Below are 13,278 nucleotides of genomic sequence, written 5' to 3'. Positions count from 1 at the left end.
GTATTCACTCTAAAGAATGCAATAAAAAATGATTCTTAATATTGGTCTCACTTGTTTAATCTTCAGTCTTTTCCTCTGCTCCTCCCTCATCCTGAGATAAAGGAGTTTTGGATACCCTGTGTGTTTCATGCACAATCTTGTAGGGTTAGCGAATAGGCCATCAAAAATAAATATACATAAATCTTAGCCATGTATGGTCTCCAGACGGGGAAAATGGCTTACAAAGCCCAGAAAGATGACCACCCATAAAAAAAATGCTGGACACTATTATTTTGATGGCAGGCACTCAAGCTGCCCAGCGCACAGCACAGTTTACAGAAGAGGCTCTGACTGAACACGCTGCCTTGGCAGGCGGAGCAGTGCCCAGGGCACAGGGTCAGGCTGGGTTATGCACTGGTGCTGCTGATTGCCACCAGAACTAAGAGTTTAGCCTGTGTTATTTGGTTGAAAACAACTAAAAGTTAGGTTTAGATGGTGAGACCCTGTCTCTAAAACATAGGAGTGTGGATTCTGTCCTTTGCTAACAGGAATGTTTTATGTATGAACTTGTTCACTTTGTGGGTGGAACCACTGCCTGCTCTGAGGCACTCGGGGCTTCTGTGGGCAATTCACAAAACTCATCCATGGAAAAAGGCTCAAAGAAGATAGGCAAGGATGATGTACTTGTGAAGCTCAGAAAACCACACAGGAAGTGACCACAGATGTAGTACAGGAAGCTGAACTTGTAAAGAGGTCCAGAGGGTGGCCTACATTTTAGATAATCAGCTGTATCTGTTGAGTGGGTCAACTGGTTGTGAAAATGGCCTTTCCTAAAATGATTAACAGCTATATTGACTTCCTCAGCCAGCCACACCAGCATGGGGGAAACCAATTTGTGGTTTGGCCCCACAAAGAGTCTAAAAGCCAGCCCTGAAGAGAGCAATGGGTCTGAGCTGCTCTCAGCCAGCAATGGAAATCATGTATTACCATCCAACTTATATATCCAACCTGCTTTATTGTGTTTGCCTTGTGATTTCAGGACACTGCTGTATCACTCTGTTATATCAGAAATCCATGCAATGTCAAATACTTACTAATAAGTAAATTTGATACTAAACATCAAACTGTTCTTGAGTGAAACATCTGAAAGAACATGGTTAGAGTGTATTTGAGTCATGATAATTCCACACTTTACCCTCCTCACAAAATAGGGTTAGGAATTGATTTCCCAAGCCCTTTGGAAGATGTTACTTCTGTCAGTAAAGCTGACTGCATACTCCTATAGTCCATATCACACTTGGTGCCACTGCAGTTTCCAATATTTCCCTGTAATTTCCAGCCTGCACATGCTTAAGGGAACTAATGTGAAACCACAACTTCTTTGCAAACTTTCCAAAGCACTGCATAAACCTCTAGAAACCCTTTCACCTTCATGCTCCCAAGTTTCTATGAAGGCTCTTCTCCCTCATTTCCTTATCCCTTGGGTTGCTCACAATCACTGGTGGGACTCATGTGAGCAGAAAAATCACATGATTATTATTCTTCATATTCTGTACAGCTGTAGGGGGAAGGCTGAGCCCATATTCTGGAACAGAAGCGTGCAGAACAATTCAAAGCACACCCATGCATTTATTTACATGCTTATAATTATATTACATGCAATAACAACATCTTGTAATGTGGTATTATAATAGTAACATATTTTAATATTTTTTATTATTACGTGGAGTGGTGTATTTTAATATTTAAATGTGTAAGCTTATATTGTTTAGCCAACCAGTGTAAACACTGAAGCCTTAAACTAGTTGAAATGTATCAGATGAATGTGGTAGTGCTTTGTCTTGTGGCACAGACATATTTATAAGGAATCATTTGACACATGCAGTTATTCTGCTGAGAGACAGTTTTCTTTTGCTGACACTGTATTCCTCAGTCTGCAGAAGCTCTTTCTTTCCTTACAAGTCCTGCTTTAGTAACACTTCAAGCCATTTAAAAATCCACACTGCAAGCACAGTCAGGGGGTGTTGAGCAGCGTGGAAGTCAGGCTGAGGAGAATGCAGCTGAGTCTGGGGCTCACACAGACATTGCTGTGCACAGCTGCCACCAGAGGCACCCCTTCGGTAAGGGAGCTGCAGAGCAGGGCTCAAGGGCTACACATTCCCATCTATGGCAGAAAATACACATTTGTTAGCATGAAGAAATGGTCTGCACCAAGTCTCAGACACAAATTCCCTGGGCTGCTAGCTCCTTTTAAAATGAGTGTCTTGCTGTATGAGGTGTCTTTTTGCGTGTGAATTCATGACAAAGCCTGAGATACCTGCTCTGCTTTGACCTTCTCAATATCCTCCCAGCCTGGGGCTGCCTTTACCCTTTCTTAATTTTCTCCCAAAGTCCCAGTTCACAGCAGCTTCATTTCAGCTGGGGATAAGAAGATGCTTCCAAACTCTTGAGCATTTCTGAGCATCATCACCATTTCTGAGCATCATCACAACCCTTTCTTCCCTTCCACTGCCACTGCCAAAGACTGAACTAGTAGTTTATCTTTTATGCTAATTTATATTTCAAATTTGGATCAATTAAATCAATGAAGCTAAAACAGACTCAGTGGAACAATCAGACACTGAAAGACATTACCTTTCTCCATGTGAGGAACCTGGCTGGGAGGCTTAGTTCTCTCTCTGGCATTACAGAGGGAAGTGGGGGGAGAGCTGGAGACTTCTGGGTTTGAGGCATTTCGGGTTCTCAGGACTCCATCAGGTTCAGATGTAGCAAATGGGTGGACAGTGGTATTGAGTATCTTTAAAAAACTACAGTCAGGGTAATGGTCCAGTGGTTCTGAGGCAGGCAGCAATTAACAGTCCCCTGGGGGAAAGCCTGTGGTAATTGGTTTCTAGAACTGATCAAACTGGGAGCAACATCAAAAACCAGATTACGAGAAAGAAGGAGAGTGCACTTGTGAAAGGAGATTTTAATTACTGTAAGGGGGCAACAAAAAGGCTGCAATTGCTGCTTGTCTTACCTCTCTGCCTTGGAAAGGCCAAATCCTGCAGATTTCACCACGGATATGTTCTGTAGGATGTCCTGGCATCAGCTTGGATCTATTTGCAGAATACCTGATGAAATAATTATGTGTTTCAGGTCTGTAGAGAATAGTGGTATTAGAGGCAGTACAAACTAAAATGTCTTTTATTCAAAAGGCTTTGGCTTGTTAGTGAGATTGGACCAGCAGATGGTAAATACCAGCTTGTAATACAGCATAATGCAGTTTGCTGCAGAAAAATGTAACATAATTTAATGTGAGAGTAAGGAACCAATCAGTCAGGGCAATGAGCAGAGAAGGGATTGAGAGTATTACAGAAAAATCATTGAAACCATGAGGCCAGCACACAGCTGCAGTAATAAAGTCTGTCATAAAGTGGAAGGGACTGTAAGAGGGGACTTAGTGTAGATGGTATTAGTCAGAGCCCCATCTGCTCTAAGCCCCACACCACGTAAGGGAGATGTTAATGGCTCACAGGGGCACAGGGCAGCTCAGGGTGAGGGCACCTATTTTACTGCCAGGTTTGTAGGGAGGAGGTGACCTACATGGAGGTTCCAGCATTGCACAGGATGCTCTCCTACAACAGATAGGGAAGTAGGAATGGAGCTGAACCCAGGATTGTAGCTGCCAGGCCTTCGAGTCTTTACATAGAGAAAATTTTGTGTATTCTTTGCATGCTTTCTGTTTCATTGTGAGTAAGACCCAAAAAGATGTTTCATTATTTGTGTGACCAGCCTGCAGATGTGGACCATCCCTGGTGCCTGTATGCCAAGCAAGCATTTTACAAAGGCTCAGTAGTTAGCCAGCTTACCTTTCCTTAAATCCACCTGCCCCCCAACAAACCTCTCCAGAACAAACAATCAGCTCCCTCCAATTTCACAAAACCTGTGTTAGATTTCTCAAGTGAAATATTGGACGATCACTGAATTATTTAATACCATTATTCTGATTTTTTGGGCAAAGTTCTGTTTCAGACAGTCATAATTTTCTGATTTGTTAAGCAAAGAGATTCACTTTAGATGCGAAAGTCAAGCTGAGGTTCCCCTCCTTGTGTCCCATGCCCAGCCCCAAACAGCCTGAGACCAGGCTATGCTGCATTACCCCTGTGTGCTGCATGTCACTGTACCCCATCTCTCCACACCCAGCACCTTCTTTGTCTTCTGTGGGATTGCAGAGTGATGAATGAGAGCAGAATCTGACTGAGCAGGACTTAATGAAGTTTAATACTGTCTTTGGTCAGACACAGTGACCACCACTTGATAGCTGAAGAAACGATTACATTCCACAAGAAACCATATAATTAAACCTACAGGAACCTCCACATCAAACACAAGTATGTGTCACTACCCCAGATGAAAGTACACATGAGGCAGAGAAGGGGGGAGAGTTTTTACTGCCTCTCTTTCACAAAGGCTTATGTGTTTGAGAAAGAGGCCGTGCAGCCAAGGGGAGCTAGCAGAGAAGATGTAAAAGAAGCCCTCAAAAAACCCCATCCCAATAGTGCAGTATAAAAAGCTCTGCAAGAAAGAAAGGATGTTGGACTGGGTGAGAAGTGTAAAGCAAGAGATTATCCCCTTTTGTGTGATTTTTCCTGTGATTTGTGACCAGTGCATACCCTTTGTGCATTAACAGATGTGTACCAAAAGGACTTTCTTCATTGTCACTTTTCCTTATAAAGGAAATATTCCACTATTCCTCATTTGGCTAAAAGCTTAGTGTTAAAAGGGAAGTGCAATACTGCTATTGCCTGAGATTCAAGAGTGCAACTCAGCCTCTCTACCACCAACAAAAAAAGGAGCATGTGAAAAAAATTCTTGCCATTGAAGTCACTAGACCGGTATTCTGATTTCACACATGGAATATATCTGTTAAGGAAGCAGATGCCAATTTTATACAGGCGGTCTTTAGAGCAAAACCACACTTTAAATAATGAGGGAGTGGGGAAGAGCATCAAAGGTTGGAATGAAACTTCATGTTACCATGAATAAAGGCTAGCAGGGCTCTGGATGCATTCAGAACTGGATCTTTGTGATATTGTCTCAAATGAGTTAAGTGAGCGTGATGGAATTTTGCACACATTAATTCACTTCCCACAAATACAGAAACACAAGGCATCCCTGACCCTCTCCCTCTCCTGGACCCAGGCCCAGTTACCCAGCTCAGGTCCTGGTTGTGTGCACAAGCTCAGAGCCACTCCTGGCCCAGCTCCCCAGCTCTGCTCAGCACCCTGGTGACACAGAGCCACCTCTGGCCCAGCTCTGCTCAGCACCCTGGTGACACAGAGCCACCCCTGGTGACACAGAGCCACCCCTGGCCCAGCTCCCCAGCTCTGCTCAGCAGCCTGGTGACACAGAGCTCTCTGCAGCTCTGTGGTGTGGAGGCCACCACAACAAGGCAACCCCACAAGGGCCAGAAAGGGCCAAGGCCACCCCACAGGCAGGAGGAGGCTGGCTGGCTGTGCTGCTCTAAAGCTGGGGGCAGGACTGGAAGCAGGGCCACAGCTACAAAAACTTCTTCAAGGCCTTCTGGCCCTGGAACCTGCCTTTTGAGCACCCAGAAGTGCAGAGGGCTTTGGGGGGAAGGATCTAGTGGTGACATCTGCATGCTGCAAGGATGACTGCCTTCCCACCTCACGCTGTCTGAGTATATAGTGGGTTCATTCTCTCTCCTCATTAACCAGAAGAAATCCATGGGTGTCACCACTGAAGCTCATTACAGCTGTCACAGGCAGCAGAGGTGGTCCTTCTGTGAGCAGTTAGATCAGTTTAGCTCCATTCTGCGCCCAGGACATCATCATGTCCTCATCAGATATCCAACGACAATGTGGCTTAAAAGGGATCCCAGCAGAACTGGTAGCCTTTAAGGGACTTTTATTTTTATCAATGTACTTCAGGATAATTACTCCAAACAATTTCAAATGAGGTTAAGAAAAATACTTCCACTCTTTATTTTAACCCCAGTTGCTAATTTGTAGCAGTTCTGGATCCATTGATCCTTGTGTGCTATAGCAACCTTTGATCTGACATTAGGTCCTTGCCTTAAGGAGGCTCCAAGCAGCAGGACAACTCATTCCAGGACCAAACAAAAAGCTGAAACACTCACCATTACTTTCAGAGTCATTTTGAAACATCTGCATAATCCAAGTACAGATCAAAGCCTGGATGCCTCAAAATGTTCCCCTGAGGGTGAATGTAGGATTACAGTGGCTCCATACATCACACGACAGGTGGTAGGATACTGAAGGATCATATTTCTGGATCATATTTCTTAGGTTATATGCCAGGAGGAATTTCACACATGAAACAGATCAATCAAAATCAGTCTTGAGCTCGACTTAGAGCGATGTAGAAACCTCTTGGTTCTCACCTGGCTGCTGCTGCTGCAGGTCAGGGCTGGAAGGGCCTCTGGAGCCAGGACTGGGGCTGCAGTGCTGGGCTCTCAGGCTGTGCTGCTGGCAGGGCAGGGACATGGACATGGCTCTGGAGCAAACATCCTGAGCTCAGCTGGGCAAAGCACTTGAGTCAAGGAGCTCTCAGGCACAGCGTGGCCTTGTAGTCAGGCCTTATCTTTTATCATCCCAAGATAGGGACCTTATCCTGGGGTGCTGTGCTGACTGATCTGCAAGTTACAACAGTTAAGGTAATTAAATTCTTTCTTGGCAGTAAATTTTAGACCCCTTTAGGCTGCTGCTTTCAATGATGACAAAGATAGTAATTACTGTTTATGAAGCCAAGGTTGGTAACAAGCTATACTCTAAGGAAGGTTCCACTTTGGTGACAAATTTTCAGGGAATGTTCAAAAAATAATGGTGTTCTTTGTGTTGGACAGAAATTCCAGTGCCATCTCAGTACATATGACTATAGATCCATATATATGTATGTTAATGCACATGCATAAAATTAAATTTTATATATGTGGTACTTAGTTATGTATTTACAGTTACTTATAAAAGGCTTTTCCCACTAGACTAGTTCAGTGCAAAAGACAATGCTCTTTGCATTGCATTTGCTTTAACTTTCACAACAGAAGGATGAAAAACTAATTTTCTTTTAAATTTGAGTATCTTTTGGAGGCTTGTTTAAGCTGCCTTTTGTGGCCCACCCAGTTGCTGGAAATGGGGTTTTGTCAGACACAGGAAGCTGAAGGGCACTGTCCTCACCAATGACAATCCCAGCACAGTTCCCTGGAGAACAATGTAAAAGCATTGCACTGCATAAGCATAAACCCAGTATAAGTAGATTTAATGGGATCTTCCCCTGGCCTGAATACCCACTCTTTCATCATGTGCTGCAAACAAAATGCAATCTATTTACTTTACCTAAATCTTATCAAGGAGCTTGCAGTGAAACTGTGGCAGGTTCATGTAGAAATCATGGATGAAGAAATCCTGTTCTCCCAGAAAGCACACAAAGAGAACTCTGTGTCCCTCCTTATTTGATGGGATGTCTCTGCCCTGCAGCTGACCTCCTACACTCATCTGTCCTCAGGAAGCAGCACTGATGTGTACCTGCATCTCTTTGGGAAGTAATTGTGAATGAATACTCTTGCTAAGAGAATAAACACAGGTTTAGGAGCCCAGGCTTAAAAACTGGCCTTGGGACTGCATGTTACTTCAGTTAGAAACAAGAACTCAGTGTCATTAAAAAGAGATTTAAAAAGAGTGATGTTCACAAAGTAACACCTTCCAGTAGCTGAGAAAACGTGTTGGCTCCCATCCAGCATCACTCACTTAGAAGCAATTTTGAGATAAAGGGTCATTCATTAGGAAGTGTTGCTCAAGAGCAGAGCAGTAGGTGAAGAGTCAGAATCTGCTTTGTGCCAGGGCAGTGGTCTGGGGACATCCTGCCTCCCTTTGTGCCAGGGCAGTGGTCTGGGGACATCCTGCCTCCCCAGCTGCAGTCCCTTGGTCAGAGGGGACAGCACAACACCACAGTGTTCTGAGGGGCAATGCCCTTCAAGCCAGGCCTAGAAACCTGCAGCCTAAACAGCCCTGCTGTCCTCAGCATGATGTAAACCAAAGTGAATTCCAGAGGGAGCTGCAAAGGACCAATTGGGCCTGGATGTTACTTTGCCTGTGATTTTCTGCTTTGTATTTCTGGATAGAAATTATTCATACTAGGCCAATATCCAACAGACTGATTTATTTGTAAAAATTCATACAAATGATTAAATATTAGATAAACACAATTATCTTTCAGCTGGTTTATAAATAGATATCTCAGTTACTGCACTGCATTCCAGGCCCCAGGGACAGCCTTAACTAGCTGATACAGACAACCCTATTAGGAAAAGGTTTTGCCATGGTTCTGATTGGGATTTCACTTCAGTTGAAGAATTTTTTGACAACTTAATATTGAGAAACAAATGCAAAAAAATTATTTGTGCTTGAAACAAAAAAAAGGCAAGGCAGGGGAGGAGGGCAAAGAGGGAGGAAGGTAGAAAGGGAAGAAGGTAAAGGGGGGGGGGGAGGGAGGAAACAGGATTATTAGATATTCACTCTTTATTTCCATAACTGACTCATGAACAACAAATTTAACCATAAAAATGTCATTGGAACAGATTTTGGGAAATACACCCCTACCTAACAGCAGTCCCACTGGGGCCTCTTCCTTCTCATCCTACCACAATTAGCAAATAGCAACACTTTGCTGCTCAGCAGAAACAGAGTTGTCCTCCTAGAGGGCACAGACTTTCCCACTTCAGGGGGCTTCAGAGGCAAGGACACACATCTCTCTCTGTGGATTGGTTCAACAAGCTATGAACTATTTCTGTTGGTTTAAATTTTTTCTCCCATTTTTGATTTTTGCACCCAAAGGCCACAGCCAGGCCTGAAGCTCCTTTTTTTTTTTTTTTTTGAGAAGAGTTACAGAAACAAAGATAAGAACAGGCCTAATTTTGTGCTAAAAATGATCTGCAGCAACAAACTAAAGCATGGCTATAGCCATATTTATTGGCATTCCAGAACTATGACTCACATGGAATTAGCTCTTGGAGCAGAACAATGTGAGCTGAAGAGGTTTACACTTGAGGCATAAACAAAGGAGATGGATTGAGGATCCAACCTGCAAGAGATCAAATTTAGGAGTGGATTGGTGCAGTACAATTTTGTTAGTCACTGGGCTTTCTGTTTTTCTTCCTTTCCTTCCCAACATTGAGGGTGAGGTTTTTGGTCAGTGGTGCTAATCTTTCACAGTTAATCTTTCAGAGTGAAATGGGTAACAGCAACTACCCTGCCATTGTGCATGCTACCTGAGTGTACTTTTTTCAACTTGCCACTAAGAAAAAGTGTGAATATTCAGTGACTAAAATGAGGAAAAGGATTGGACCATGAACTACAGTTTATCCTCGAGGAATTTATCAGGTTTTTATTCAGACCTCACCATTATATTCACAAAATCCTCTAAAGACCAGGCTCATATGATGCATTCTGCACATGGGAACTGCTCACCTTACTGGGGCAGTTGATAAAGATTCTGGCACACCTCTTCCCTGCTAGACTTCATTCAGAGTCTGGGGAGCAGATGCTGCCTTTTGAAAGTCCCACCACAACTTTCCATATTTCCTTGAGTCTGCACTCCCAGGGTTGTATCCTTCATCTCCATTCACCACCTACCAGCTGGAGGCTACTTGACAAGTTTATAAAAATGTAGGCATTGTTTTACGTGCAGCCTGCCTAATTTCTTCAGGATTCAGCTCATTTCAGTCATGCAGTACTAAAAGTTGGTGGCTGCTATGGGGCAGAGGTGCAGTGAGCTGCTGGTGCAAGTGCAGAGCAAAGCAGTGGCTTGTGGAAGGCACAGCTGAGTGGCAGTGACACCCAGAACATGCTGGAGGTAGAGCAGATGTCAGAAGCAGGAGGCAGAGGAGGGCCAGAAATCTGGATCAGGCCTTGGAACAGATGGCTCCAGGGGCCACAGCCTGAGCATGTGTCTGGAGAGGGTGGATAAAAAGCAGCTCAGAGAAGGGCCAGAGCTGGGACTGCAGCAGGGTGGGCAAGGCCTCTCTGTTTTGTTGTTACAGGGTGAAGTGCTGTGTTAATACCCTTGCTGTGGAGGGCAGTGCATGGAATGGGATCATTTTGCTTCATTTAATGGTGGAAGGCATCTCACTTCTTGTAGGTCCCTTTTTCTCCTCCCCCCCATCATCTCTGTGCGTGATCCAGCCTGGATTCCAAATGGGAGGAAAAAAGGAAACACACAATTATTGACTTGCTCTGCCAAAGTTTGAATAGATTCCTTCTAAAACAAATGAAAGCCTGTTTAACTGGCCTGGAAAACATGAATGTGAACAACATTATGTACTGCCCTTTTTGTAACTCTATCACACTGGGAGATCATTATAGCAAAAGACAGAACAACATTATCCCAGTCTGCCTGAATTATAAATTCCAAAGGCTGTATTACACTCAAAAATCCCTGGGTGATGGCAAGAGTTGGTCTCTTTCCCTTACCTAGGCAGGGAACATCAACTTCTTAGCTCAGCATCTCATTAACTTTTGTGTGTCTGCTTTCTTCCTCTGCCCAACTCCCAGCTGGTGTCTGAGGCTTCAAAATATTTAATGCAGGAGAAACTTGAGACAGTTGACCAGAATTTGGAGTAGAAACAAAACCCCTGCCACCTTGCTTGTAATTTGCCACTCCTTTTGAGTTCAGTGTGGCTGGTGAATTAGATGTGGAAAAATCTCCTTCACACAAAGAAATGATCTAGCAGTGGAAGATCTCCTATGAGTAGGCAGATGCAGCTTTTCAATATGTGAACTTCCACCACAAATGAATTTAAATTCACTTTTAGAACCAATTATTCATCTGGCTCTATTAAATATTCTGGTGTTCTCCAAAAATTTCTTCATTTTCTTCATTTCTTATAATGTCACTGAACCTTAAATGCCTCTGGGCCAACAGCAGCTTCTGCACAAGCTAATGGGCAGGGGCAGAAAGGTGCCTATGAACCACCTTTGCTAATCCTTTTAGCTCAGTTTTCAGCCAATCTGGGCTATGTTTGTCTCTGCACTAACTTGTGAGATCCAACTAATTTGACAACTAGATCTCCAAGTGTAGCTCATGAAATCACTTACATGAAGGTCACTACAGTGAGGTTCCAGTGCACTTATACAAGACAAAAGGGGATTGCCACAGCATCAAGGCACAGGAAATGCTTTGGAAAGCTGGGAAGAGGTAGGCTTTAGAAGGCTTCACTGGAGACAAGCTGTTCTCTCCAGAGCACACACATAGGCAAAGGTGACCAACCAGTTGTGCTGCTGCTACTGACCAGTAGGGATTTCTGGCTCCATTGTGTCCCCATAGATGATCCTTTCAAGGCTACAGTAACATCCGAAAGTTGGACATTATTATTGTGGAATTTTTTAGAAGGATTGAGAAGCTGAGAATGGGCATTTTTTTTCTTCTTCTTCAAGTCTTCAGAAATATATTGGTTGAAAGAGGTAAATAGGAAGAGCACACAATCGTGGCTCATGTCTGTTTTAAGATAGATGCAAACTATGAATGAGAAAAAAACCTCTAATAGTTGCAGCAAAAATGTTTAAAATTGAATGTTTCTCTTTCATCAGAGAGGCACTCCAGTCAGGCACAAGCAGTTGAAGCAACTACCTGCAGAGAGCTACCCCATCCCATGGGCTGTCAGTGTCACCAGCTAAGGATGTTTCTAGAGAAGGACCCTGCTTTGGAGGCAGACCATAACTGAAATGCACCTGAAATGCTCCCATGAGTAAGTTTTTAGATGTTTATTATGCTTCTTATTTCCTTCTGGGATGAGGACCAAAGAAGCAGACATATCACAAGAAAAAGTTCACTTGGCAGGGTTTCTGGCCACTGCCAGAAGTCAGAGAGCTGAAAATTGTTATGTGAGAGAGTGTTTTACTGGTTCTTCATCTGGTGAAATATGGGGTATATGTAAATGCCAAACAAACATCAGCTTTCAGGTACTTGACTGAGCCCAGACTCTGAAAATTATGAAAACTACCCAAACCTGCTTCTGACTACTCTTTTTTTTTTTTTTGAGGGAGGAGTACATAGAGACTAGAGGCTGGCCCCCAAAATCCCAAAATGGATGCAACTGAAACTGCTTTCAAGAATCACACTTTCTTAGTGCTCCCTCTGAAGGACACTTAAAATAATTCTCCAGTGCTTTGGTTCATCTGAGTAGGTTAGAAACCAAGACAGTTCAAAACATTCCTTCCTGCTCTGTTTCTAATAACTTGTACTTTGGAATAACAAATAATTCAATGGGTGATTAGGCAATCTAGGGAATCAGTGTATCATTGCACCTTTTTTGAAAAACTCCTGTGGGGAAACAAACCTTCTTGGATCAGGCCATCAGTCAGCTAGCCAACTTTAGGAAGAAACTTGTCTTGGGCAGCCTAACCTTTGACTATCTACTTATAAAGTTACTTGCACGTTTTTCTGAAATATCTGCCATTAACCACTGTCAGGAGAAACTAAATAGGATGAATCACTATCTAAATTTGGAAAATACAGTGTGATTAAAGTGCAAGAGTTTCTCATGTTAGCTTAGCTTTGTGACATTTGCAATTTTTGAGAAATCTCTCAAAAGTTATACAAAGGTGCTTCCCTTTACCCAGCTGTCTTTTCCAAAAGAGAGACAGACAAGGTCAAAGCAGGTCCTGCTCAAGCTGAGTGCTGACCCTGTTCATAGTGCCAGCAAGATCCCCTTTTTCCTCCCACCTCTGGTTTTCAAGCTGTCAATTTTCCTCGAGACAATGCCAGCTACAAAAGCAGAATTAGGAAAAGGATCTGATCTTCTGAGAATACATCCAGAAACTAAAATCTCCATCTTTCTATTGTCTGACTTGGTTTGCCATGTTGCTTTGTGAAACCATTTAGGGAACAGTTCAGCTGAGTTAGGCTGGTAAGTGTGGGGATGGCATTTCCATTCAAGCTTTACAGAGCACTTTACAAGTTCTCTGTGAATCAGTTTCCATATCTGAAAAAGGAATTCAGTGGGGGTTGAGTAACCAGGCCTACTTATCTACAGAACAAACATAGTAGAAGGTGAAACAGAGAAGTGAAATCTCTTGTCCAGGCTGCTGAGCTGAGCTAGCAGCAGAGAGATGGGAATAAGCCAGGTCTCCTGAACTCAAGGTTAATCCATAGCCATATTTCCAGATTTCCAGAGAGTGAGTTAATGAACCTGCCAACTGTTTGTGCATTCTCACCATCTCAGCTCTCTGCCTTGGTACATTCTGCTGTGTCAAAACACACAGAGCTCCACAGCTCCAGTCT

Source organism: Camarhynchus parvulus, chromosome 2 (genome assembly GCF_901933205.1).
Source record: "Camarhynchus parvulus chromosome 2, STF_HiC, whole genome shotgun sequence".
Lineage (NCBI taxonomy): Eukaryota > Metazoa > Chordata > Aves > Passeriformes > Thraupidae > Camarhynchus > Camarhynchus parvulus.
Note: the sequence above shows the minus strand (reverse complement) of the source record.